The sequence below is a fragment of the Mchenga conophoros genome, linkage group LG18 (genome assembly GCF_057382185.1).
Source record: "Mchenga conophoros isolate Kocher_MC1m ecotype Shallow Benthic linkage group LG18, M_conophoros_male_GT1.1, whole genome shotgun sequence".
NCBI classification, from domain to species: Eukaryota; Metazoa; Chordata; class Actinopteri; order Cichliformes; family Cichlidae; genus Mchenga; species Mchenga conophoros.
The window spans coordinates 33407853-33432057 of NC_140543.1; the positions used below are offsets into that span (position 1 = coordinate 33407853).

At 40.3% G+C, this 24205-nt stretch overlaps 1 protein-coding gene across 1 annotated transcript in view; it reads right to left on the minus strand.

Annotated features, from left to right (window-relative positions):
• Positions 1-11982, minus strand: part of brinp2 (bone morphogenetic protein/retinoic acid inducible neural-specific 2) — a 292354-nt gene extending 280372 nt beyond the window's left edge. The window contains exon 1 of the mRNA XM_085256067.1: positions 11187-11982. The gene's annotated coding sequence lies outside the window, so the exon portion shown is untranslated. The remainder of the gene's footprint in view (positions 1-11186) is intronic.
• Positions 11983-24205: the final 12223 nt, after the last annotated feature.

Consider the following 24205-nt stretch of genomic DNA (forward strand, 5'->3'; position numbering starts at 1 on the left):
CTATGATGCCACAGGTTCCACATCCCTGCACAACAGCTCCTCACATATGTAATCACAGTGACACATGCTTCCACTGGGGTCGGGCAGGGACATGCCTAAATGGATGAGGAAGCTATTATCACCTCTTCCCAGATGTTCTTGGCAGAGTCTTGGGCTGATATAGCAGTGATAGGTTTTTAATAAGCACGCCTGATCATACGACTTCATTCCACTTTGAAGCAAGGGAATACAGCCGATGTTTGGCTGTAAAATGTATTCCGGGGGCAAAGGAGTAACTTACTGATGTAAGAGACAAGGTGAAGTCATGCTGTTTGATTTTTTTTCCTTTGCATGGTTGGAAAATTCACTGCACTCCATGCATGATGTAAAACACCATGAATATAAAGTAGTGTGACCACACTCTGACTTCCTCTAGCTCGTTTTGCTCCTCATACTATCAAAACTTCATCCTGTAGAGCCTTGAGTGAATGCTTACACAAGCACGGAGCACACGAATGCCAATAAAGTGGGTCAGGAAAGTACAACTGGTACATTTCAGCAGCATAACCTGTTTGGCGTACCGCAGGTAGTGTGTGTGTGTGTGTGTGTGTGTGTGTGTGTGTGTGTGTGTGTGTGTGTGTGTGTGTGTGTGTGTGTGAGTGAGAGAGCAGGAGGTGCTGGTAGGATTAAAAGTCCTTTAACAGCAACAGTAAAAATCAATGGAGAGAGTTTGGTTGTCAGAACCAATGAATCAGGAGGATATAGCTCAATACGCGGATCAATGGCCCAACCTATAATCATTGTATTTCTCGCTGCTAAATGTCTTTCCTGATCATTGTTGGGAAGCAGAGAGGAGCCAAAGGAGATAAGGAAAAGGTGAGAGAAAAAGCTCCTCATGCAAGTCCTCAGATGTTGTACTGCTGGATGGCTTATAAATATTGTACTGCTTTAGTGCTGAGAGAGTTTACTGTTCCTTAATGTTCCTACTTCTAGCGTTTGACAGGGACCTGGGTGACAAGTTTTACACTCTGCATCATTTATACATGAATTTATGGCAAGAATGCACTACATTTTTATGCAAATGTACTAGTTTCTATTGCTAAAAGATAGAGGAAAGTAGAAATGCAATCCATTTGGGGGGGTTTTGCTTTAGTAAACATGGATGCATGTTAATGTATGTCAGTTCTCCAAAAGAAAAGAAAACCCTGTGACTCACTGAAAGTGATGAGTTTTCTGCATTGCAGCAACAGCAATTTACTTGGCGATGAAAAGGAGAACTGAGCAGGGAAGGGTTTCATCATAAAGACAAAAGCAAAATCTTTTTTTCACAAAATAATTTGAGAAGTAAGGGCTGACGAGCTGATGGATTTTGACCCCTCGTTACGTCATAAAAAAGGCCACTTATAAATATCTGGAACTCATTTGTTGTTAACATTCATTCAGCAACATTCAGTTCTCATATTTAATGCACTGAGTTTGTGTAAAAACCCAAGCTACTTTGACAAGGGCCACACCACCGTGGTTTCACATACTCTCGGTCAACACTGGTGAAGATCACAGTCATCTGATTATTCGTACCTGACCACATCTGTGTTGTTGGAATATATCAGTTCCAACGGTAGTTTCTTAGTTTTTCAGGTAACAAACTGGGCTGTGACGCAGCATCTGAAGCACCATCTCATTTATGACACTGGAACTTGGGTTGGTATTCAACAATTTATCAAACTGAAAATGACTTCAGTGAATAAACAAGAGTAAATATGAAGAAAGACTGTCTGAAAGTGTGAGATTTTGCTTTTCACACACTCTGTGACAGCCGGCTGGATACCCCCGTGTTCAAGTGCGGTCAATTGGAACAGCTAAACACTTTCGGCCTCACATATGGTCGGGTAACAAGCCTTGCAAGCTGGTCTGCTCGAAGCAGACTCTACACAAGTAACTACGAATTGTCCACCAGGCATTAAAGTCTGGGTTTGTAAGAATCATTGTGTGTGACAGATATGTAACTTACACTTCATGGGGTTTGGGTAGATTAAAAGGCTTTCTGATATCAAAACAGCCAAGAGTAAATGCAATCACAAAGTGCTGAAGACGTATTTGAGACAGAAAAGCGTTTTATGCTGTGGTTCAATTTAGCTCACCTGTGAGGAGTGCAGCTTTTTCTTCTTCAGAGAATAAAATTTCTTATTTCCTCTACGTTTGTATCTCTTGAACAACGGCTTCATATGCAAAATGCCATCATCTTGACAAAAAGACAAACATCAGAGTAGCAGCGCAGATGCAATCAAGGTTGTGATTTATTTTTCCAAAGATCTCATTCTGCTTCAGCAAATCAAAGCTAAGTCAAAGACAAATATTACAAGGACAAAAGACATATTCAAACATTATTAGATGAGGTAATGAGCAGTGTTTTAGGAATACTACGGCTTCAAGCCCTGTTTAAGTGTGGATTCTCAAATTATACCGTACAGGTATGGATGGTAAGAGTTCTGTAGGTCCAGTAAAACTTCTGTCACAATGATGCGAAACATCCTCCAAACCAAACATACACTATTCAATTAGGGGTGGGTTTTGATAATCGATTCATCGATTAAAATCGATTCTGGCTTGGATAACGTGATATCGATTCATTAAAATCCTGAATCGATTTTTTAATATAAATTTATTTTGCCTGAAATGCCAGAATCTCAGTTTCGACAACCACCAAACATTTAAAACAGTAAATGAGAGCAGGTACACAGCTTCTGCACAAAGACGTAAACACAAAGCGCGGACCTGCAGATCAGAATCAGTGAGACGTCGCCTTTCTCACCCGACGGCACGGACATGGTCGGGGCTGAAAGCCGACAGCTCGCTGATTTTGATGTTTCTTTTACTTACTTCCGAAAAGAAAACCTAATTTCTGCCGTTCAATAGGCTTCTGAACAAATTTAAACTTTTTAAAATTATGCAAAATGCAAAACGCTGTGTCTCTAATAAAACCGCTGTAACTTCAGAGGTAATGTTCATAAGTTGATTAATGGTTTTGTTTCGTTTTTGATGTACTGCAGAATATTTTTATAAAATCCCAGAACAGGAAAATCACCTTCATGTTTTTCTGTGTTTTATCCTCAGCTACTTTGACACAAAGGCCTCTGCTGTGATGCTCACACCTTTGATAAAGTCTTGTGAGTGTCAGCTTCCTTTTTATAGATACAAAAATATGTTAATGTACTGATCTGAATTCTAATATTTCTGACTGTCTGAGGCAAAATTTCCCAGATTCAAATCGAATTGAATCGAATTGAATCGAATCGTGGATCGAATCGATTCGGGACCTTGTGAATCGGAATCGAATCGATTCTAGAAATCAGTGACGATACCCAGCCCTATATTCAATATGCCAACATGTGGCTCAAGCTATGGCTTAATACATGAAAAATGTATTAAACTATTCATCTGGACTGCATTCAAATGTGGGGCACTTGAAACGACGAGTTAAAAGGAGGACACAGGAAAGTGGGAAAGACGAGGAAAAATGCATGTGCATTTATTTTTCAAATGTAAAAGCATCTCTTGGGTAAGGAGTGGCATACTTTGAGACGATCAACAAATCCAAGTGTCCTCTAGGCATTTCCTCTTTCTGTTTAGTTGCTCACTTTAGCCATTTCGTTCGCTGACAGAGCCGTGATAAGAAAGTGGCCATTTTCACACACATTTTGTTCTTAACCTTCCTGAAACACATGTCTGAAAAAAACTATTTCCTCAAGCCTTTTGGGAATGACAGTCCAATCCCTCAACTGATTTTGCAAAGAAAAACTCATTAATGAGACAGACATTTTTCTACACAACTCAACAGCTTAGTCCATAAGAATATTTGGAAGCAGCTTATAAAAAAATCCTCCATGGATTAAACAAAAAGGAAAGCTCAGTTTCTTTTTTCTTTTTTTTTCTACAGAGCGGTAAAAAGAGTATTAGACATGCCCCACCCACACGCACAACACGCACACAAATGCCCCCTGACTCTCACCCACCCCCTGTGTAGATTGAAATGTCAGCAACGCTTTGGATTGTTACGGTCCACGTTAGAGCCTGGCTCAGGATTAATGTACATATGGGAAACAATGGAGCATCTACAATGCTCACTCAGGCAGATTCTCCACATCCCCTCCTACTGTAGCTGCAGTGGGATGCATGTGGCTTCTCCTTATAAAGAGACGGGCACTTTGATGTAGAAAGAGAGGCAAGGGGGCAGAGGGACCGACAAAGAGGGAGTTTAACTGCCTTTCATGTCTCCCCTTCCCTGCACACCAACACTCCACTGTCTTGCCTTAAACAAGCCACTAAAGCCAGACACATCTACGGGTTTTGCCACTGGAGGCGTGTCAGTGCCACAGATTGGAGCAGTGGTGGTGGTTGCTGCTGGTGTTGGGGGATTTTGTTTCATCTTCTTTTCCCCCCTAGAGGTGCAGTTTCTAAAGACGGCCACAAAAACAAGCAAGATAAAGAAAAATCGGAGTCTTGGATAAAAGGTTCAGGGAGCTCAGTATTTTGGCTGCAGGCAGCACTAATTAACAGGTCACTCCTATGGAAGAAAAAAAAAAGCGCATGTACAGTTTTAATCCAGCTACTTACTGTTGAGTTGGGGGATTTCTTTATTTTTGTCCATATCTCACTATTGGACTAGTAAATGATGTTCTCTGATACAAGTGGCCACCTCCTACAGCTACACTCTCACATACAACTTGACGCTTTGGTGCTCTCGGCACTCCCATTCACTCTGAATGGAGTGATGTTATGCATTGTTGAACTGAAGTGTGGATCCGTTGTTTCACTTTACCTGCAGTAATTTCACCCAAGAGTTCTGCAGAGTTTACAGTTCCAAGCACAATTGCAGTTTCCAGCCAATCACATCAAAGGCAAGGCACTCGTTTATGTTGCTTATAGCTCGGCTTTAAAATGAAGGACAAGTTGAACTTTGCAAAGGGACGTTGTAGAAAACCTGATATCAGAGGCTGGGATAGCTGCTCTGTGGATACATCTCCTTTGCTATGGAAGTGCTCGCATACTGCACAAACTTTCAGTTATGTAAGAGAAAGACAGTACAACAGCGACTCCTCACACAGACTGCATCTGAAATAGTCTACAAGTTAGTAAGAGTTGTGGGCAGAGTCCAACTATCCTATGGAGCAACATAAAAGTACAAAAACAAACTGGGATCTCTCTGGAATCATCTCTTGTGTACAACCAGGATGATTTAAACATTACAACTTTTAGTGAAATGTAAAGACTGTACATCTTAGAGAGCACAAAGCACAGCTCAGTGTTACTTTATTTGCTGGCTTCTTATTTTGAAGCTTCGTACAAAGTCTTTGTAATATGATGTGCTTAATCAAGCTGACATAATGGCTCTATAACAGTTAACTTGGCTTCCTTTCATCAGCAGACAGGTTAATTAATTCACGGAATTATTAGACAGTTAATTTGTTTCATGAAATTATTCGATTTTCTTTCATTTCATGACTGTAATTGAAAGTCTCAATTTGACCAGCTCAGTCAATGCAGGTGTTTGAACCTACAGCAGGGTGAATCACAATGCATCCAAGAGAAGATACAGCCTGCTGCTTTAGAGTATACTGAATCTCCCAGGGATGTGGATTCACATCAATTCTCTCACACTGGCAACAATGCAACAAGCAGATTGGTGCACAGATCTAAAATGATATTGTACGTCCATCAATCAATAATCAATTACTTGATGTGCCCCATGCAGCACGCTCCTGTGCAGCTTGAGATCATTGCTTAAAAGATTTTTCACAGTTCAGACATACACAGCACAGACAAACATCATGTGGGTCAATCAATAATTCCAAATTGCGTTCCTCTATGGTTCACAAAAGACTGGCTTTGAAGTATATGTTATACATGCACTAGAGAAAATGTTCACTTTAGACCTCTGTGAAAGAACTTCATGAACCATAACCATCATGAAGGCAGAATTATTATTTTTTCTTTTCTTTTTCTTTCTTTCTTTCTTTTTTTTGTTGCTGCAAGGCTAATAGCTGCTCCTGGTTTAAGCTAGGTATACCTGGATGTGATCCTGCAATTTCTACAGTGACAACTAAAAGATGAAATCACTGGTTAAATGAAAAAGGAAGGCTCTGGTAAGATGAGTACTAGACTTGTGCAGCTTTAACTCTTTACCACTTACATCTGCATTGGGATTTGCAGATATAACAATGACTTCTAAAGTAAAGTATTCTTTGGTAATAGCCATATAACACTAACACTGATTTAAAAGTAAATTTGCTCTTAAATTCACAGTTCTCTTATTCAAAACTTCCCCCATGAAATTCACAATAAAAGCTTTAACTTTAATTTCCATGAACTCAATTACAAACATAATGACATTATAGTGCACAGGGAAAGAGTACGTACAAAAGATCATATTTGACATGATGGAAACAGTCTATTTTTAGCATTCAGGTTTAGAAAAAATCATCAGTAATTAATTATTCTTTGTTAGAGTGGTCTCAGATCAATTTTGAGATATACTATTATATTAGATATATAAATTAACAGTCAAATAAGACCATACTATTAAGTCAACTTTGTCTTGCAAGATTTTATCTCAGTAATATTCTTGTTTTTACACCTACATTATTTTATTCACATATAGAGCTTTTAGTATTGTATACTCAATGTGTTACATAGAACACATTAAAGTCATGATGCCACTTTTAAATAATAAGCCATCATCATAACTTCCATATTGCAAAGAAAAAAACATCATTTTGAGCTTGGAAGAGCAAAGGTTTGATATTTTAGGAAATGTGATTTTTACTTTCTTGTTTTGAAATAAGAAGACTGAAGGCTACAGTAAATTATTTTAACTTGGCACAAAGGCTGGAAACAAACAGCTAGCCTGGCTTTGTCCAAAGCAAGTAAGTAAATAATTATGCACAAAGCTTAATACACTATTGACTGGGTGCTAAGCAACACTAACACTCTCTAGTCTGTACTAAGAACTTCTCATCGTGCCACAAGAGTAGATGGGTGTATTTTCCAAAATATTGATTGATTTAACTAATTATCGAAAAGTCCATTAGTTTGCAGTCAATTAACAACCCGATAAACTGGTTAATTGTTTCAGTCACACTAAAAAATACAGTGAAATGGAATTATCCAGTGTTTCATGTCCACTGGTTCATTAGTGGAGGAGAAATTTGGTATTTTCTCAACCATGCCTGTATAAAATGCACTGGGCTGGTCTAAGCACAGCAAATAGAGCCTATAGAAAAAGGCACCTTTGTGTATTTATGAATAACTTTATTTTCAGATGCTTCCACAGTCTGACTCGGGCATTTAAAAAAAACACATATATGGCTTGTGTGGGGAAAAAAAGTTCACAGTGCATCCAGGTGAGACAGGGTGCAAATCTGAAAGAGAGCTATTATGTATCAATCATTGAAAAGAATTCTCAATAACTCCACATGTCCTTGCAGTTTGAAGGACACAGCTGTATCAAATGCACTAGAAAAGCACGCAGGCTGAGTGCAGACATTTACATTTATATACATGCATTTAGCTGATGCGTTTTTCTGAAAAGCAACTCACAATAAAGGCGACATTAGATTTAGCTCGGACGTTTACGTCACTTATGAAGCAGAAGAAAGGTCACAGATGGAGTATCCCGAAATAATCCACTGGTGTTTCAGAGATACGCAAACGACGTGGATATCATTGTTCACTTCCCCAGAGAAAGCTTTGTTTTCACAGTTAGTTCCAATTTGTTTTCAGCTGCTGCTTTAAGGAGAGGTCCTGGTTTGGGTTCCAAACATTTCTTAAAGCTCCACTTTAAGAAATGGCACAAAAGTGAGCCCAATGCATTAATTAGGTGTCCTGATGAAGGCTAATGAGCGGGACTGAGATCAGGCTAAGTGATACTGTAAATAGAAAATGTGAGGAGAAATCCGTGGAAACAACAGGACCTAATAACATCAGCCAAGCTGATTTCCCTTATGGAAAAGGGGTCAGTGCACTAGGAGGTGTTCCATCTCGTCATTGACTGTGGAACAACTGAGCACCACCAAAAGCAGACATCCACAGACATGGATGATACCAAATGTTCAATTAATCTTATCTGGTATAAGGTCTCATAAGGTCTGAAAGATGTTGTGGGAGCCAATTTATATCAACAAATTATTATTGTAAGCACATAAACTTTTTTACAGAGCGATGTACTCCTGCATGGGTGCACTGGTTCTTAAGTGGGGACCAGCAGGAGCCTTTTAAAAGGATTCTCCAAGGTCCTAAACACAGTGCAAAGTTGTTTGTTTTTGCTATTTTATATTGCTACTGGAATATTACCACAATGATAGAATGCATTAAGGTGTTTTTTTTCCCTTTAAGCCTGCCTGCACTAGGGTATCTGATGAATCACAGGTTTCATTCCACCTACGGAGGCTGTATGATTCTCAACCAAAGAAACAAACAGCAACAGCACTGCATTAGAATACAAGTGAAACCAAGCTCCCTTCTACACATCTGAAGCAGTGAACTGTGCGATCGAATGCAAGGCTTTAGGCAGTGATTTGATAAACATGCACACGGACTTAATGTGAGCACTCGGACATTCATTTCTCCTGAGACGGCAGAAAGGCTAAAAAGGAGAAAAATTAAATACTTTAGTGGGAAACTTTCTGCATCTGATTCCTTAATAATCTCTGTTTAATATATTTTTTTGATAAACCGTTTTTCTAAACATCTCATTATGTAACTTCCTCTCCTCTATCCAGCATGAACCCTGCCACTCGCCCTAGGACAGCTGGGATAGGCTGCAGCCCCCCTGCGACCCTGAATTGGATAACCGGAAAAAATAAATGGAAGGATTGATTGATGGATGGAATTCTTTATATGGATGCTTTTGTGAGAGAAAGGTTGTGGTATTGCGATGCAGCCAATCACCTTGCAATTGCAATATTTATCCTGCACTCTCGAGGTATACCATAATTGTCTACTCTGTCTTGTGCAGAGTTCATCATATTATATGGCAGCTACGACTCAGGCAGGATAGCAGGCTGTCCACCAATCTTAAGGTTGTGTTTTAATTCCTGGCTCCTTTAGTTTGCAAGCAAAACCATGCTCAGACAAGATGCTGAACCTAAAAATTACCCCTAATATGTCATTTCTGGGTGAAAATCTAAAAATTGTATATATATATTTAAAAGGTACTACCACTTTGACTTCATTGTGTCCATAAAAATATCTAAATCACCAATGCATTTGTATATCAGTGCAATCTTTTCAGCTTCAGGACACCGTGACATTCATATGGCAGCACACAGATCTAATATTAAAAGAGTCATTTCCTTACTCAACACCAGGACATGTGCCTGCAATTGTTGGGGGCTATATTTAGGAGTGTATATGGTGCTCTAGTTACAATTTCTAGCAGCTGGAGTGAACTCCATTGTGGAGATAAGGCTCTTGTTTTGTTTTGTTTTTCTAGATTATACTGTTCAATATTATCTGGACAGTATCAACTTCAGTGAAATCATAGTGACAATACTTTCTGCATTTCTTTGTTACCATGATGTTCTATAACGTAGTTTTGATAAAGGCTGTGTTCCAGACCGAGTGCTCAAAGTTTGACAAATATGGAGCTCAAACAGCAAAGAAGGCTTGCAAATTGGTTGCATTATGGGAAATCGAGGATTTGGACACAAGAAAGGATAAAAATGGCAAATTATTCACCTCAACTAGAATTCAGAGGTTCCTTTTCGGTCTCTCTCAGGAAAATCTCTGAAGTTCATGGTGATTGTTTTAATGTTGTGTGTTATTGATTTCAATCATACATTGGTATCTACTGTACTGCACAACAGCGGAATAATTGAATCGGGGCCCAAAAGCATAACAATATCGATAAGGAATGGCTGCAGTTTGGTGCGTGTGTCAACTCTCTCAAACGGCCACTTCGCCCGCACCCATCGCTGGTCGGGAGCGTTCAATATCACTTCTCACTTTGTGAAGTTAGGACGGCTCTGCGCTCACGCTCTTTTTTACAAAACACGCCATTATGCGCCCGCTGTGTCCTGCACTCACCCTTTCATCTGCAGGCTCTTCCAGCGAGCATTCGTCAGCGCGTCACTGCTGTTTAAACGCAGGCAGGGAAAACGGGAAGAGCTGTCCTCCCTCCAGGTGAACGAGTGTGAGCGTGTGGGTGTGTACGCTGATTGAATGGTGCATTATTTAACGATGGAAAACTGATCTCTTTCGGTGAGCAAGTGTCCCGCTCCCAGAGTTGGGTTTTCACCTTTTCCCTTTTTCACTTCTTCTTCCTCCCCCATTATTTGTTTGACTGGACCCCATTACGGAGGGAAAGGAATATATATATATATATATATATATATATATATATATATATATATATATATATATATATATATATATATAGCACACAGCTGCCGAGGCAGCACCTCGTCTTCTCTGAGGATTGCTTACTTACAGTAGTCTCGACAAAGTAGCTGACAGGTAAATGTGCTTACATGGTTGAGCGAATTTGTGAGAAATTGTGCGGTGCGTGGCAGGCATTCAGGGTGACTGATGGAGCAACAATCTCGCGCGCACACACACACGCGGAGGCAGAGAAAGACACACTGGGAGGAGAGAGGCAGGCAGGAAGGTGCTCACTAGTTAAAACAGCGAGTTTTTTTTTCTGTCCGCACACTCACACACACGATTGTGAGGTTGTTATACATACACTACAATTTAGCTGTCATAAGCTGTCAAAGAAACGCGTTTCCCAAGCGTGACGGGAATGTAGACTCTGCGGGTTGAAGCGGAACACAATTGCGCACATTTTTATTGGAACCATGCGCAATGTATTAGGGGAAAATGACAAATAAAGACCCACGTGTGAGCGCCAGTATTTATTTACGCATTTTTTCTGGGCGTAAAGTTGCTTAAACGGGCAAAACAAGCGTCCTGTCACATTCACCTGAATTGCAATCTCTTCATTTTTCTCACATCTCTTATCGATCATGCGTCACTAATCCTCCTGGACTCACATTGACTTGTGCTTATCAACCCGGAGTGAGCTGTGCGTAAAAACGCACCTGGCACGAACACGCAGAACAGCGATCCTCTACTATTCCCCACATTTGATTCCCCCAGTGTACACACACACACACACACACACACACACACACACACACACACAAACTCACCCAGGGTGTGAACGCAGGTCCTCCCCGCGCGTCTCTTGATGTTTGTTCGTGTATCTCGTAAAAAAAGAGTGGAGAAACCGGGCAGCAAAGGCGTTAAAGAACTAGTGGACGGCAGCTAAACGCCGCCGACTTCCCCCCCTTCTTCACCTCTTCCTCCTCCCTTCTTTTACTGCTTTCCTCACTCCTCCCCTCTTTCCCGGGGCAGGTTGAACAGCGGCTGCAATAATCCAGACATTGTTCTCTTCATCAGCTCGTTTTAAAGCAAAGACTGGACTGGAAAGGACTCCCGATTCTCGTTAACTTGGGAGTTCTGAGGAATTCTCCTTTCAGACTGGAGGTGCTGTCCAGTGTAATCCGAGCTCAGGAAAGGTCTGAAAGAACAGCCCACAGACTTACAAAGCTCAGAATGAAGCTGGAGTCAGACCTGGAGTTGAACTATGACTGCAGGTGGCGCAAAGGGGAGAGAAAGTTTGCTTTCAGTTTAACTAAAAGAATAAATTAAATAAATAAATAAATAAATAAATAAAACTGACACTTGGCGAGAAAATGAAAAATAATCCCTGCAGGACTGGTTCTTCTCGCACTTGCCTCTCACAGCTCAAACTCCCTTTAGAGGGACCCTAGCGCACCTGCGGCCGGAGTGGAGACGCGCAGGTATCCACAGACTGAGCCCCCTCCTCCCCTCTCTCTGTGGATTTGATTCCGCGTTATTATTCCGACTCTCTCTGCGTGACAATCATCACTCAGTGTCAAGCCTGGCGTTGCTTCTCCAGGAAGCTAAGGAAAGCGTCTCTGTTCATCGTCGCTCTCCTCTGTGTCTCCCTCTCCCTTTTCCCCCAACAAGCTCCGTCCATCCGCTTTCTATTTAACCACGCCCCTCTCAGCAGCCATTGGCTGGAAAGCGGAGAGACCGAAGACGGGGATGGTGAGGAAGGCTGCGATGATGTGTTCTAAGAAAAGTGGGGAGAAAGGGACAGGAAAGAAGACAGGGTGGAGAGAGGTGGCATTAGATAAACTACGACGGAGGTGAAAATGGGAGAAGTGGGATGCAAGAAAGGTAAAAGGGGAAGGAGAGTGTCCCAGGAAATGAGGATAATGCAGTTTGTGTGCTATGTGTGGATGGATGGGTTCATCGGGGAGGGCAGTTCGTGCACTGAGCTCTGTGTTTGAGCCCAGAGGGACAGGCCGGCTAATGAACGTGAAAATGCGTCCCTCCTCTTTTTCTTCTTTAGTTCATTTCTTTTACCCACTAAGTCACTGGCAGTGCTTTAGCCATATTTGACTCTCAGCCGAATGGAACACATAATGACAGCATCCACCAATGCTAAGCATACACACTTCTGACTGTCTGTCTACTTCTTTTTAAAAATATATATATATGGTGGCTGAAAGCTGAGTAGCTTCCTTGATGAGTCTAAGATGAATTGGTGGCTACAGCCCGGTCCTTTGTGTACAAGGGAACCGGTTTTGGTACATGTGCAAGAAAACCATTTTGTTTCTGACTTCAGACAACAAACCTGAAATGTAGGAGTTAAGCATGGAACCTAAAGGTAACTTAAGACTAAAAAAATTTTAGGTGAAAATAAAAGTAAACAGCTGGAAAACCGCAGTCACTTGGTTGAAATTTATGTGTTTGTGCAACTATCACTACCTCTAACATGGCATTTGTTACCAGTTTAAATTGGAAACACTTCAACATGTGGTTCGATGAAGGCTGATGTGGGTTGTTTTTTTGTTTTTTTTTGGAACAAATGAGCAGCACGATTATTAAGTTGGAGGCCAATGACAATAAAACATCTGGATTTGTGTGATTTACTTCATCATCTAGACTTCAGGGTCTACATTATCGATGTACGAGTTTGTTTCAGTGATGCTCATGTTCTAATATTGGCAGGGAACACTGAGAACATCACTGCATACACGGTAGTTGCTCAATGCTGTGAGCAACTACCGTGGAAAAGCTTAAAAATAACAGATTCCCCTAAAATCAGCCTCGTTCCATATCAGCTAGTCTGCTACTCCCACTACACCACAGGCAGAAATATTTTCAGGGCTTCCTAGTGCCAGGATATGTGGACAGCACATGTTTGGTTCAGGATTTCCTATCCCATGGGCTGGTCGTTTTTTTGTTTTTTTTATCAATACAGATCATTTTTTTTAGCTGATAAGATTAAAAAGATGCACTCAGCTTATACAACAATCGCCTTCCCCCTGCTGAGCGTCTCCTTGCAGTCTATCTGTAGACTCCTCTCAGGTTCATCTGTAGGCTGTGGCTCGAGTACTGGTTATAACTGTTTATGGGCACGAAAATGGCAGACTTTTAAGGGTAAAATTATCAGCAATGAGGAAATCTTTTTTCTTCTCTTTGGCGCCACTCCCGTTGGTGGCACTTTGGAGTAGGTGTTGTTCTCTTTGGCCTATGCCAAAAGCCATTCTTGGGTTAAAAGGAGGCTGGAGGCTGTCTTGCATGTTAAATATCCAGCCCAGAGGCAAAAGTAGGGAACTAAGTAAGTGCCTGAGCTGCCTGAAATGGAAGCAAATGGGGTGGGCTGGATATTGTTGTGGCGCAACCGCACATGGTAGCAGAATAAGGCAGGAAAAGTTGCTTGACAGCTCCTGGGAGAGGCTTTGATTGATGGCAACGCTCCAGGGAGTGTTTCAAAATGAACTTAGTTAACTTGGAGCCACATGAAGCATTCATCACTTGCTGCCATACAGGAGTGAGATGCTCACTGCAAGCTAGGCAGCATTTTATTTAGAAAGGCACCTGGGGAACATCTTCACTGGAGTAGCAGGTACCTATTTACAGCTATTTTAAGGCTCACATCAACAAATCTCCAAGATTTTCTCAAATCAAAGTATCGACGTGACTGCAGCTATTTCAATTTGCTCATCAGGTTTCGAGAGTCTTAGGACTGGGTGTGTCACGTGTGGTTTCAAAGTGTGAAATATAAAAATGATTTTGAGGCAGAAGAACAAATTCTTATGGCGCGTCAGCTCCTGTATTAAAAGATTGGTCATATTGCTTTACAGTCTTGTGAGTCGACCTAAATTCAGTAGCCACAGCCCTACATTTTGATGACAATAAAAACTTTTGATATGCATCAGTTGGAATGTCTATTTTTTGTCCACCTATTGCAACGACCTACAAGAACAAGTCTTGAAAGTCAAAAATCATACATTCTAACAGAACAAGGTTCAGATTAGGGGTTAGAGTTAGACCTCAGAGGGTAGGTTAAGTCATGATGGTCTTCCTGCTGGAGCCAGGTGTTCCTCCTCTCCTGCATTTTCTCCCATCACTACGTTTTTTTTATTGAAAATTTAAAAACTTCTAAGCTGCCACTGGAAAGATCTGACATAGTGGCAAGCAGTAGCGGTCATTACAGTAGCAACAGATATTGTGGGAAATACAGTAACGAGCTGTGGAGTTGCTTAGACCTTAGGTAACAAAACCGATAAAGTTCTGATGACGGACTTTTCTTTCTGTTCTTTCAGTTCGCAGGTCGATTAAGATTTCATGTCTTTCTGCTACTCTCTGATTTAACTCTGTGCCCCATTAAAACAGCTCCTGGAGTGTTTGCTGGCTAGCTTTAGCACAAAGTGAGTTTTCATTTTAAGCCCCTGCACAGAATGAGTGAGTGAGGTTCATCGTTTTCTGTTGTTTTGAATGGCATTCATGGGGATTTTGAAAAATGTCCACTATAAAAGATTAATTAATTAATTAATTAATTTTCTTTGCAAGCTCCTTTGACAATTAAGTCATTTGTTTTTTTTTAAGTCCAGTAAGGATAGAGGGATATCAAAATCTTAATAGATGAATGGTAACTGGTAGATATTCTATATGTGAACGCAATGTTCCGGCTGTAGCTCAGGTGGTAGAGCAGGTCCCCTACTAACTAGAGATTTGGTGGTTTGATCCCAGTCTGCATGCCAAGTATTCTTGGACAAAATACTAACCCCATGTTGCTCTCCCATGAATCCATCAGAGTGTGAATGTCAGATAGGAAGCACTTAAGAACACCGTAGAAAAAAGTGAATGTGCAAGTTATGTAAAGCTCCGATAGAGTAGAAAAGTGCTATATATATATATTTGTTTGTTTGTTTTGTTTTTATTCTGGGTTTTTTTTCTGTTTTTTTTTTCATTTTAGCCAAGTCAGGTTCACCAGAAAACCATTTCAGCAGACCAGCATGGATACATTCATGTCATTGGGATAACTAAATAGAAGGCCGTTGGTCTACAGGTTATTAATTATACTTTTGTCATTTCTACAACATGTCAAAAATAACTAGAGTCTACTGGGTCAACAAAACGTTACTCTCTGGTTTTCTGGATTACAAGTGAAAGTGAAATATTGTGGTGTTCTGCTTAGAACAGAATTTCAAATCTGCAGCTCTCACCTCAGTTTTTGCCCACACAGGGTCTTTGTCACTGTCAGCTGTATGACAATATTTTATTGGCAGAATGAGCTTTGTTGGCGTGAAAGCATTTATGTTTCGTGTCACTGTGAAAGCTAAGTGCGCTTTGTTTATGCCTCCTCATCAGGCTTTTTAGTGTGGGATCGCTCATTCCTGCTTTTGTCATACCTCCATTCCTCCCCCTCTCTCGAAACAAGTGAGGGATTAAAACAGAGTCGTCTGGAACAGAAGACCGTGATGGGAGAGAAGCAAGAAGATGACAGCAGCTCACTGGAAACCACAGGATGGATTTATTTTGTCTTCAAGACTTAAAAAGTACAAGACTTGAGCACAGCAGCTCAGCTTTTTGCTATGTTCCTGTTCCTGTGGGCTGTAATGTTAAATAGTGGACAGAAGGGACATTTTTCATGTATTAAATAATAATCACAGCTAAAGGATGTTCGTGTGTGTTAATACATCTTGAACGCACAGTCAAGAATCTAAAAAATGCCCTTCTTTTACCAAAGCCAAGCTAAATTTAAACACAAATAAATGTGAGATGTAGATAAATGCATTTTTTATGGCAAAATCTTAGAATGTCTGCAAAGACTGATAGAGGCTGAAGACCAAGAGAAGCTATTTTTGACACTCACCAATCAACATATAAAGATTTCAACTTTGACAACACGGTCAGACATAAACTATTTCAGAGATCTCTTTGACTTTGTGGGTTTTCACATCTACAAAAAGCACACAAGGAAGCCAGGCACACAAACCCTCCTCAGAAGAAGTAGTTTATGGTTGTGTTTCAGCACTAGCTTCCTACCATCTGTGTTGTTTTATGCAAGTACATTACAACAATTTCAGGGACATGCAGTTTCAAATAATGGCTTTGTCACACAAGAAGAATTTGTTTAGATTTCTAAAACGTATAAAAATGGCAAATGTTTTCCTGTTCCTATTTTATTTTAGAATTGAGTAGACTGCTACTGCCATCTGTTTTGCCACAAATATGACGGCATAATAACCTCAGTTTTTCTTTTAGATATGCAAACTCTAAGTCAGCCTTCCCTGTTTTGTGTTCCTGCTCTATGATCGGTTTGGAGCTCAAAGAACTACAAAAAGAAGTTCACTGCAGAAACTATCTAAAGTTATAGATAAGGAGAGCTCACGGGAGGAACCTTCTGCACATCAAGACTAACTTTGTCTTTGCCGCTCCACTCAGGCAAGGCATGCAGGTTATGAGGCAGAACTGACCACCTTTCCACCAGACCGTCATGAGAAGGTCACTACATTCACTTGTTTCATCAGTTTCTGGTTCTTGCAAAGCATCTCTGATGTTTCCTTCACCTCAGCATCCTCTCAGGACAGGCACGGCAGTAATCTACAATCTGAGTAGTTGACAGGGACGTACAATCATTAGATTCTAGACTGTTCTTCTTCAAGACAGTCTCTAAAATATACACTACTGTTTTCTGTTTGTTTTGCAGTTTTTCATTTATGATTCTGTTTTTGTATATATAATATATAATATGACACAATGATCCTCGAGTCAAATATAAATATTTAAATAGTCATTCTTGTTATTTCACTGCCTGATGGTAGTTACAATGGCTTTTCACTTTATTTTAGATTCTTCTTCTTTTGGATTCTTCTTCTGTTCTCTGGAATGTGTTTTGCTGTTCGGAAGATTTTCAACGAAACAAGAAAAATATCCCACAGTTGCAACCCTAGAAACACAATCCGAGTTGAAATTCACTGTGTTGTTTTTGGCAACTTTTGCCAATAAGGTGGGGTTTTTGGTTTTACTACATCTATCCCATGATATTCACATCAGACACTTGCATAAATACATAATGCAACAAAGTGCTGACATCAAAGGAAATGATAAGGAGAAAATATAAAGCAATTTTGTTTGCACAGAGTCAGAAAGCCAGCTCTTTTGAAATGTAAAGAGTTCAGTGAATCTTTGAGCCTCGGGCAAATGATTGTTTCACCCTGAGGCTTTGATTGCAAACACCCGTGAAGTCACCTTTGCAGTCTGGACCTGCGGGCCGTTAAGTGTCACCAGTGAAAACTTTGAAATAGTAAAACAGACACAGACATGCAATAATAAAACTATATTTCTCACATTTCTATACAATATAGTGTTATTCACTGAGCCACACTCTCAATCTTGCGCCCACTTTCCTTGTAACAGAACAGGGTTTACAAAGTGGGTGAACAATGGCCTGTCGCTTTGGTGAAAACAATGTCTCCACTAGACAAGGTCCAAGTCATTTTGTATGTAATGAATGCTCAACTCAAGGTAACAGGCGATCCTGTTGTTGTCTGCTACCTTGTTGACTGTGTGTATGTTCCTGCCTGTCATTGTGTGTGTGTTTGACAGCATGCGTTAATAGAGCGAGATTGCTCTGAGCGTTGAGCCAAAGACTGAGTTCAGTCAAAGTTTACATCAATAATACAAATGCAGATACTCAAGGTTGCAAGCTGCTTTAGCGTAGGTTTTCACTGTAGCCATCAATTTGCTCCTATATACAGGAATAATTATTTATCAGATTTTATGTATTAAACATGATATCAACTTCTTGGTAATTATTTTGATTTTTTTTTTTTTTACAAGATTACTTAAAATTATTTCCACACTACTTAAATTTTACTTACAGTATAATTATTCTGCTGTTTCCTGTATAAATCTTTTTATACAGAAAACAGACTTTTTACCCCCTTATTCTAGTGTGCCTATCTTTAAGTATTTGTAGGAGGGAGAGGTAAGTGATGGAAGTGACAGGAAAAGGTAAGCGACCCATGTTGTAGGTGACGTCAGACGCCGGAGATTTGGCGAAAAATAAGCGAATGGTAGCGTAGAATTTAACAAAGTTTCTTTAAGCTTCAGTATTGCCAAATAAACTAATCAATTGTCATATAACTAACAACATCTGTCCAATCATCTCTAACACCCTGGAGGACAACGGGGAGAGTTTAGACGCTCTCCAAGATTACATCGACCGGTGCTTCCAAGATTTAGTAATGAAGAAGGCTCAGAGTGCATCTTCCCCGGCCAAAATTAAGACACCGTCATCAAAGAGACGTCGCCTGGCAGACTCCCCCGGCACAACATCCCTCTTCCCTTCTGTTTTTCTTATCCTTCATCTTTCTTTCTCCCTTTCCTATCCCTCAGTCATGTCTGTCCCGTTTGTAACAACTGAAAATAAAATAAATAATAACAACAAAGGTCGATCAAATGGACCAATACGGCAAGGCCGTGATGATCCATTTGGGAAAGTAAATCCATTGGGTATCCTTGTTGGTCTTCAGACAACAATTCTGACGGCTAAAGAACCAAATGGGACAAGCAAAAAAAAAAAAAGTATTTGTAGGTAAATATAATTGCATTGTAATTTTAAATAAAATGCATTGAAATTCAGTTTTATACAGGGGAATTTCACCCTTAATTGTGGGCCGCATTAGAAAGTGTTACATATAGTATCTCGTGTTGCTTTATGTTGTAAGACCCTAATAGTTCATGTATTTGGCAACAGTGAGAAAGAAGAACTCACATTCAGGAACAGATCTAAAGCAGAACAAGACTCAAGAAGGGAGAGAGCCCCCCAAAGTCAACATTTAGGTTCAGTTCTCAGCTTCTGCTGGGCCCTAATAAAAACCAGAAACTTGGCTTATTCAGATTATTCCTGGGTTAAGAGTTGAATGTTCATTTTTCACCAGGACACATCACAGTGGTAACTTGTGTGCACACCTAACCTACTCCAGACCAGGTAATATATGTGAAGAGATCAGCAGGCATGACATCACCTCCTACTGACCAATTGATTCTCTGGAAAACAGACTCAGACTGGAAGATCTCTGCATGTAGCCTAAGCATATGTTTCAATTCTGTGCTTTACCTCCTCTGATACTGTTAGACACCACCGGGCATGTGCTGAAAGATTAAGAACAAAACTGTCTCATCTACCAGAATAACACTTGTAATTTCTCAGATTCTCCTGTGTCTCAGTGATAAAGTTGTGATGCTGATAAGTCTGCTAACTTACACGACTGGCATCTCAACTGGCTCTCCTGCCAGTTTTCCTGGCTTCCAATAGGCTCAACTTTATTAATATAGTAGCACTTTTCCAGCCTTACTACCAAAAAGTGTTTATAGCAGACACGGTTATACACACCGTTAAAAAAAACATCTTAAAAAAAACAGTAATATTCCAGCAGCTGGGCGCCAAAATACGACCGTAAAATAACAGAAAATAACTTTCACATGAAAATACGGTTATTTCCAGTAATGACAATACAGTTTGTTGCACTAATTTTACATGTGCTTTTAGACAATACATTAGGAACATGTTAACGTGATCAAACAATGAAATTACCTATAAACAAGGTCAATGAATGTGGCAATATGAATCATAGTACGTAAATATACGGTTAACAGTTGGTTTAAATAATAATGGATTGCACGCCCTGGGACAGACTGACAGAAGCGAGGCTGCCATATCGCACCATCGGCCCCTCTGATCATCACCAGTAGGTGGCAGGTGAAGAGTCTTGACCACGGACACAATACCGAGAGCGTCCGAGCCGGGGCTCGAACCGGCAACCTTCTGATCACAAGGCGAACTGCCAACTCTTGAGCCACGATCGCCCTAAATAGCAATGATAATAATACTTATGTGATGTAACACAAGCTTATAGGACTCATGTTATATACTTTTCCATAGCATTACATTTGAATTCAACAGTTCAATCTTTCAAATAACGGACAGATATTTGTGAAATGATGATACATTTCTGAATGTATTTTAACAATCTAAATATGCATATGTACAAAAAATATATTTAAAAAACAAGTAATTTGTGTTTTACTATATTTACAGTGATGTTATGTTATTTTACCTTTGACATGTAAAATCACCGTCTACTTATGTAAATTAATGATATTCTAGAAAGACAGTACAAAGCTGTAAAATATACAGTAAGATACTTTGACATTACTATTTTTTGCAGCACTTTTAATACTGTACAGGTTTTTTCCTCTCTCACACACTCTTACTCTGAAAATTTGTCTAATTTCCACAGCAGCTATAATGTTTTCAGTCTGTATTAAATAGGAAATAGGAAATATTGATTTTATTTCCATAACAATAGAATATTTATTCACCTTTGGCACATTCAGTGCTCAAGTTAAAATAGCAGTTCTGTGGAGATCTGTGGATCTAAAAAAAAACAAAAAACAACAACAACTAAAAAGCACTTCTTAAGGACAAATTTAAATCAGATAAGCTTTTTCATTTTTACAGTCAGGATTTGGGAACTTTGTGTTTGCACTTGAACGTGAATCCCTTTGCTGATGCTTCAGTAGCAAAATCTACCAATATAACTGTAGAAGATAAAGTCACCAAAGTTCACAAATGTGTACTTGAGCTCAAAATGGAGAGTTTAAAAATGGCCACAGTCGGACCAAGTGGCAACAAGGGGCTGAAAACTAAAGACAGGTTTTAGAGGATAGCATACTTTGAATGGCAGCTGTCTCAACAGCTGCTGGTGATCAGATTGCTAAAACGACAAGTCCTTGGACTTCTCCATTGTGTTTCTGGTGATGGTGCCATTTGGAAAATTTTGATTGGATCTTGTTAAATATGACTTTCCGTGTGACACAGCCCATCCACTGAGTGCTTTGTGATTCATTTTTGTCAAGTGAACTTCGAGTTGCTTAGCACTAATTGGCAGACGTGTGTCGGTGCATTGCACCTGTACAGTTTATGGATGCAGTCTGCTAACCAAGTTAGCATTAGCTGCTGATTCAGCATTACAACTGTGTCCTCCAAATGTAATAAAAATTAACATGGCAACCTCCAAACTGCTAATGTAGAGGCTACAAAGTGACAGCATGCTGGCTAAGTCCATCTTTTAAATACAGTCTATCAGTCTGAAGAGGCGGGGCAGGGGGTAAAATGGGGGACACTCTTATCATACAATACTGACTTGAGTTCCCCACTACTGTATATTTCCAGGCATTGTTTGGACTGTCCCCAGGCTAATATTTTATTCATTTTGATTGGTAGGCACAATTACAAAGTAGTCTTCCATTAATTTGGAATTGCACCACTGACTACAGCCTCTTGCATCATGCACAATTAACATAATCTAGCAGTGAGATGGTGCATACAAGCACAAATAGCAGCTGAAACCGGCTCCAGGCCAGATGAACAGCAAAAGTAACTACACAGTTTTATCATTTTGTATGATCACGTCACCTCCCAAATTAGGTTTTGTTTATATAGATAAGATGCTGTTGCCTTATGAAACTGGAGTGAACACATAATCACCTGCGTAGTATAATGAATGTGTTAAACTGCTTAGCGGCTGTAATCCCTCGTTTTCACCACCACCTCTGCGGGCTTCTTTCTGGGTGTCAACACAATACAAGTGTGATTCTCCCACAGTGGATAGTCAGTAAAGGCGCTGAAGCCATTTCTTCTCTAATTACTCCAGAAATAGAACATGCTGGTCCACCTGCTCTCTTTATTCCCCAACCTCTGTAAAGGCAGCAGTCCGTAAAGAACTAAACGGCCAGCAAAAGAGGCGCTCAAAAATATATTTAACAAAAGATCTATTTCAAATGCTGCACTGTGAAAATGTTTAAGGCCCTTTAAACATTTAGAATTGAATCAATCATGCAAGACAATCGGCAAGGTTTCTGACTGGTCAGAGACTGCACCCAACAGCGGCAGCTACAATAGCCCCAAACACACAACCTCATAATGGACTGTGTTAAGTGACTTTTTTCATTAACGTCCCTGTTACTGAGAGGAGTCCTCCTTTAGACTCTAGAACTCAGTGGGAATTCTCCTATACATGCTGGAATGACAGCAGTGCCAGCAGGAGTACTGAGATTAGTCAGTGCCAGCTTTCTTTTTTATTATAAGCAAGTGAGCAAGAAACCTCATTTAAAAAAGTGTAAGTACACTTTAGAGAAGCATAGCATATATTGCATATAAGAAGAACATAATGTAACTCATATAAAACAGAGTAGAGTACAAAGTGGTGTAATTAAACACAGAGAAATATAAATGAAAGAAACCAGTTGTTTAGTTATCTAACTGCAGCCATGAACTGGTGAGATTTCGAAGTCTCGATCTAAATGTTTTGGCGGTGTTTGCCTCTCTAACGAGTGTCTCGATCACACCATTTTTCAATCTGTTCACTGCTAATTCAAACTGGTATCATTCCATATCGATCATTAGGTTATACGCAGGAACAACACTTAAATCATAGATCGGATACAAACATAGCAGATCAGGTTGGTTGCTGGTGCTGTGTGCCTTTTCTCCATATAAAGGATAAGGATAGCAAGGATAAATGTCCTTATGCTGTTTTAGCTCTTTTTACGTCAAGACGTTTAAAATTGAAATTTCTCTGTTTTGCTTAGGTAAATGTTATTCTGTTAAATGAGGCGCATATGCAAAATTTGCAATTTAATTTAATAAAGTTCGAACAGTACATTGTTTATAATAAATTATCAACATATGTAAGCTGTAAAAAAAAATGCATATTTTCTTTGCTTCTCTTCTTTCTGGGTTGTTTGTATCTTTCCATTTTTGCATTTTTGCCTTTTGTTAATCTTCTTCTCTAGTCCGCTTACCCGCGATTTCGTTAACTCAAATCCACTTAAGAGCTAAATTTGATTTGACTGTATGTAATGCTGTCTTCCACTCTGTCCTCCTCACATTTTTCCTGCCTCCTGCTCGGGCTTAACTCCGGCAGACTCAATGTCACGGCAGCAAGGCAAAGACAATTAAGGTGTATAAATATGTAAATATGGTCATGGCAGCTCAGCGGGGGGAACAGCGTAATGACATTTTCTGCCCTCGTTTGGCTAATCCCCAAGACACCTCCGAATTAGAAACCTTAATGACAACCAATAACGCACAGATGGTCAAACTCTGGGGGCACATCGGCCCTTCTGATGCTGCCTGGGCTCCTTGCGGCATTCCTCTTCATGCCAACAATACACAAACACACACACACGCACAGGCAAAGGGACACAGAGATAAACACGTGCAAGCAGGCTAGCCAGCACAACCATGCAGGGAAGCAGGCATACATGCGTGCGTGATGTAGAACACTCGCAGTATGCACTCAGTCACTCACACACACACGCATATCACTGAGCCAGATGCCACCCGTGCCCATGGGGGTGATCATGGTCGTAACTAGAAGGTCAGGTCTTGGCAGGCCGTTTAAGGCCAGGCAAGGCCCGGCTTCAGTGCGTTTTCAGTGTGTGTTTGCGTGTGTGTGTGTGTGTGTGTGTAGAGGTTATTGTTTGGTGTCTCAGGTAATACGTCCAGCGAGGCTTTGTGGCAGATGTCGACCATCCGTCTTGCAAAGCTGACCTATAGAAACGCTCCCTGCAGTTGCATCTCAAGAGAGAGAAAGTCAGCGCAAGGAAAGGAGAGCTTGTGTGTGTGAGTCACACAGAGAGAAGAGAGCATGAGTACAGACAGGGAGCGAGATGTTTTGGCTGGTTTCCGACAGTAATTAGTTCAACCTAGCTATTTGTTCTTCCTACCTCTATTAGATGGGAAAATGTTTCTTTGGGGAGTAAGCAAGTT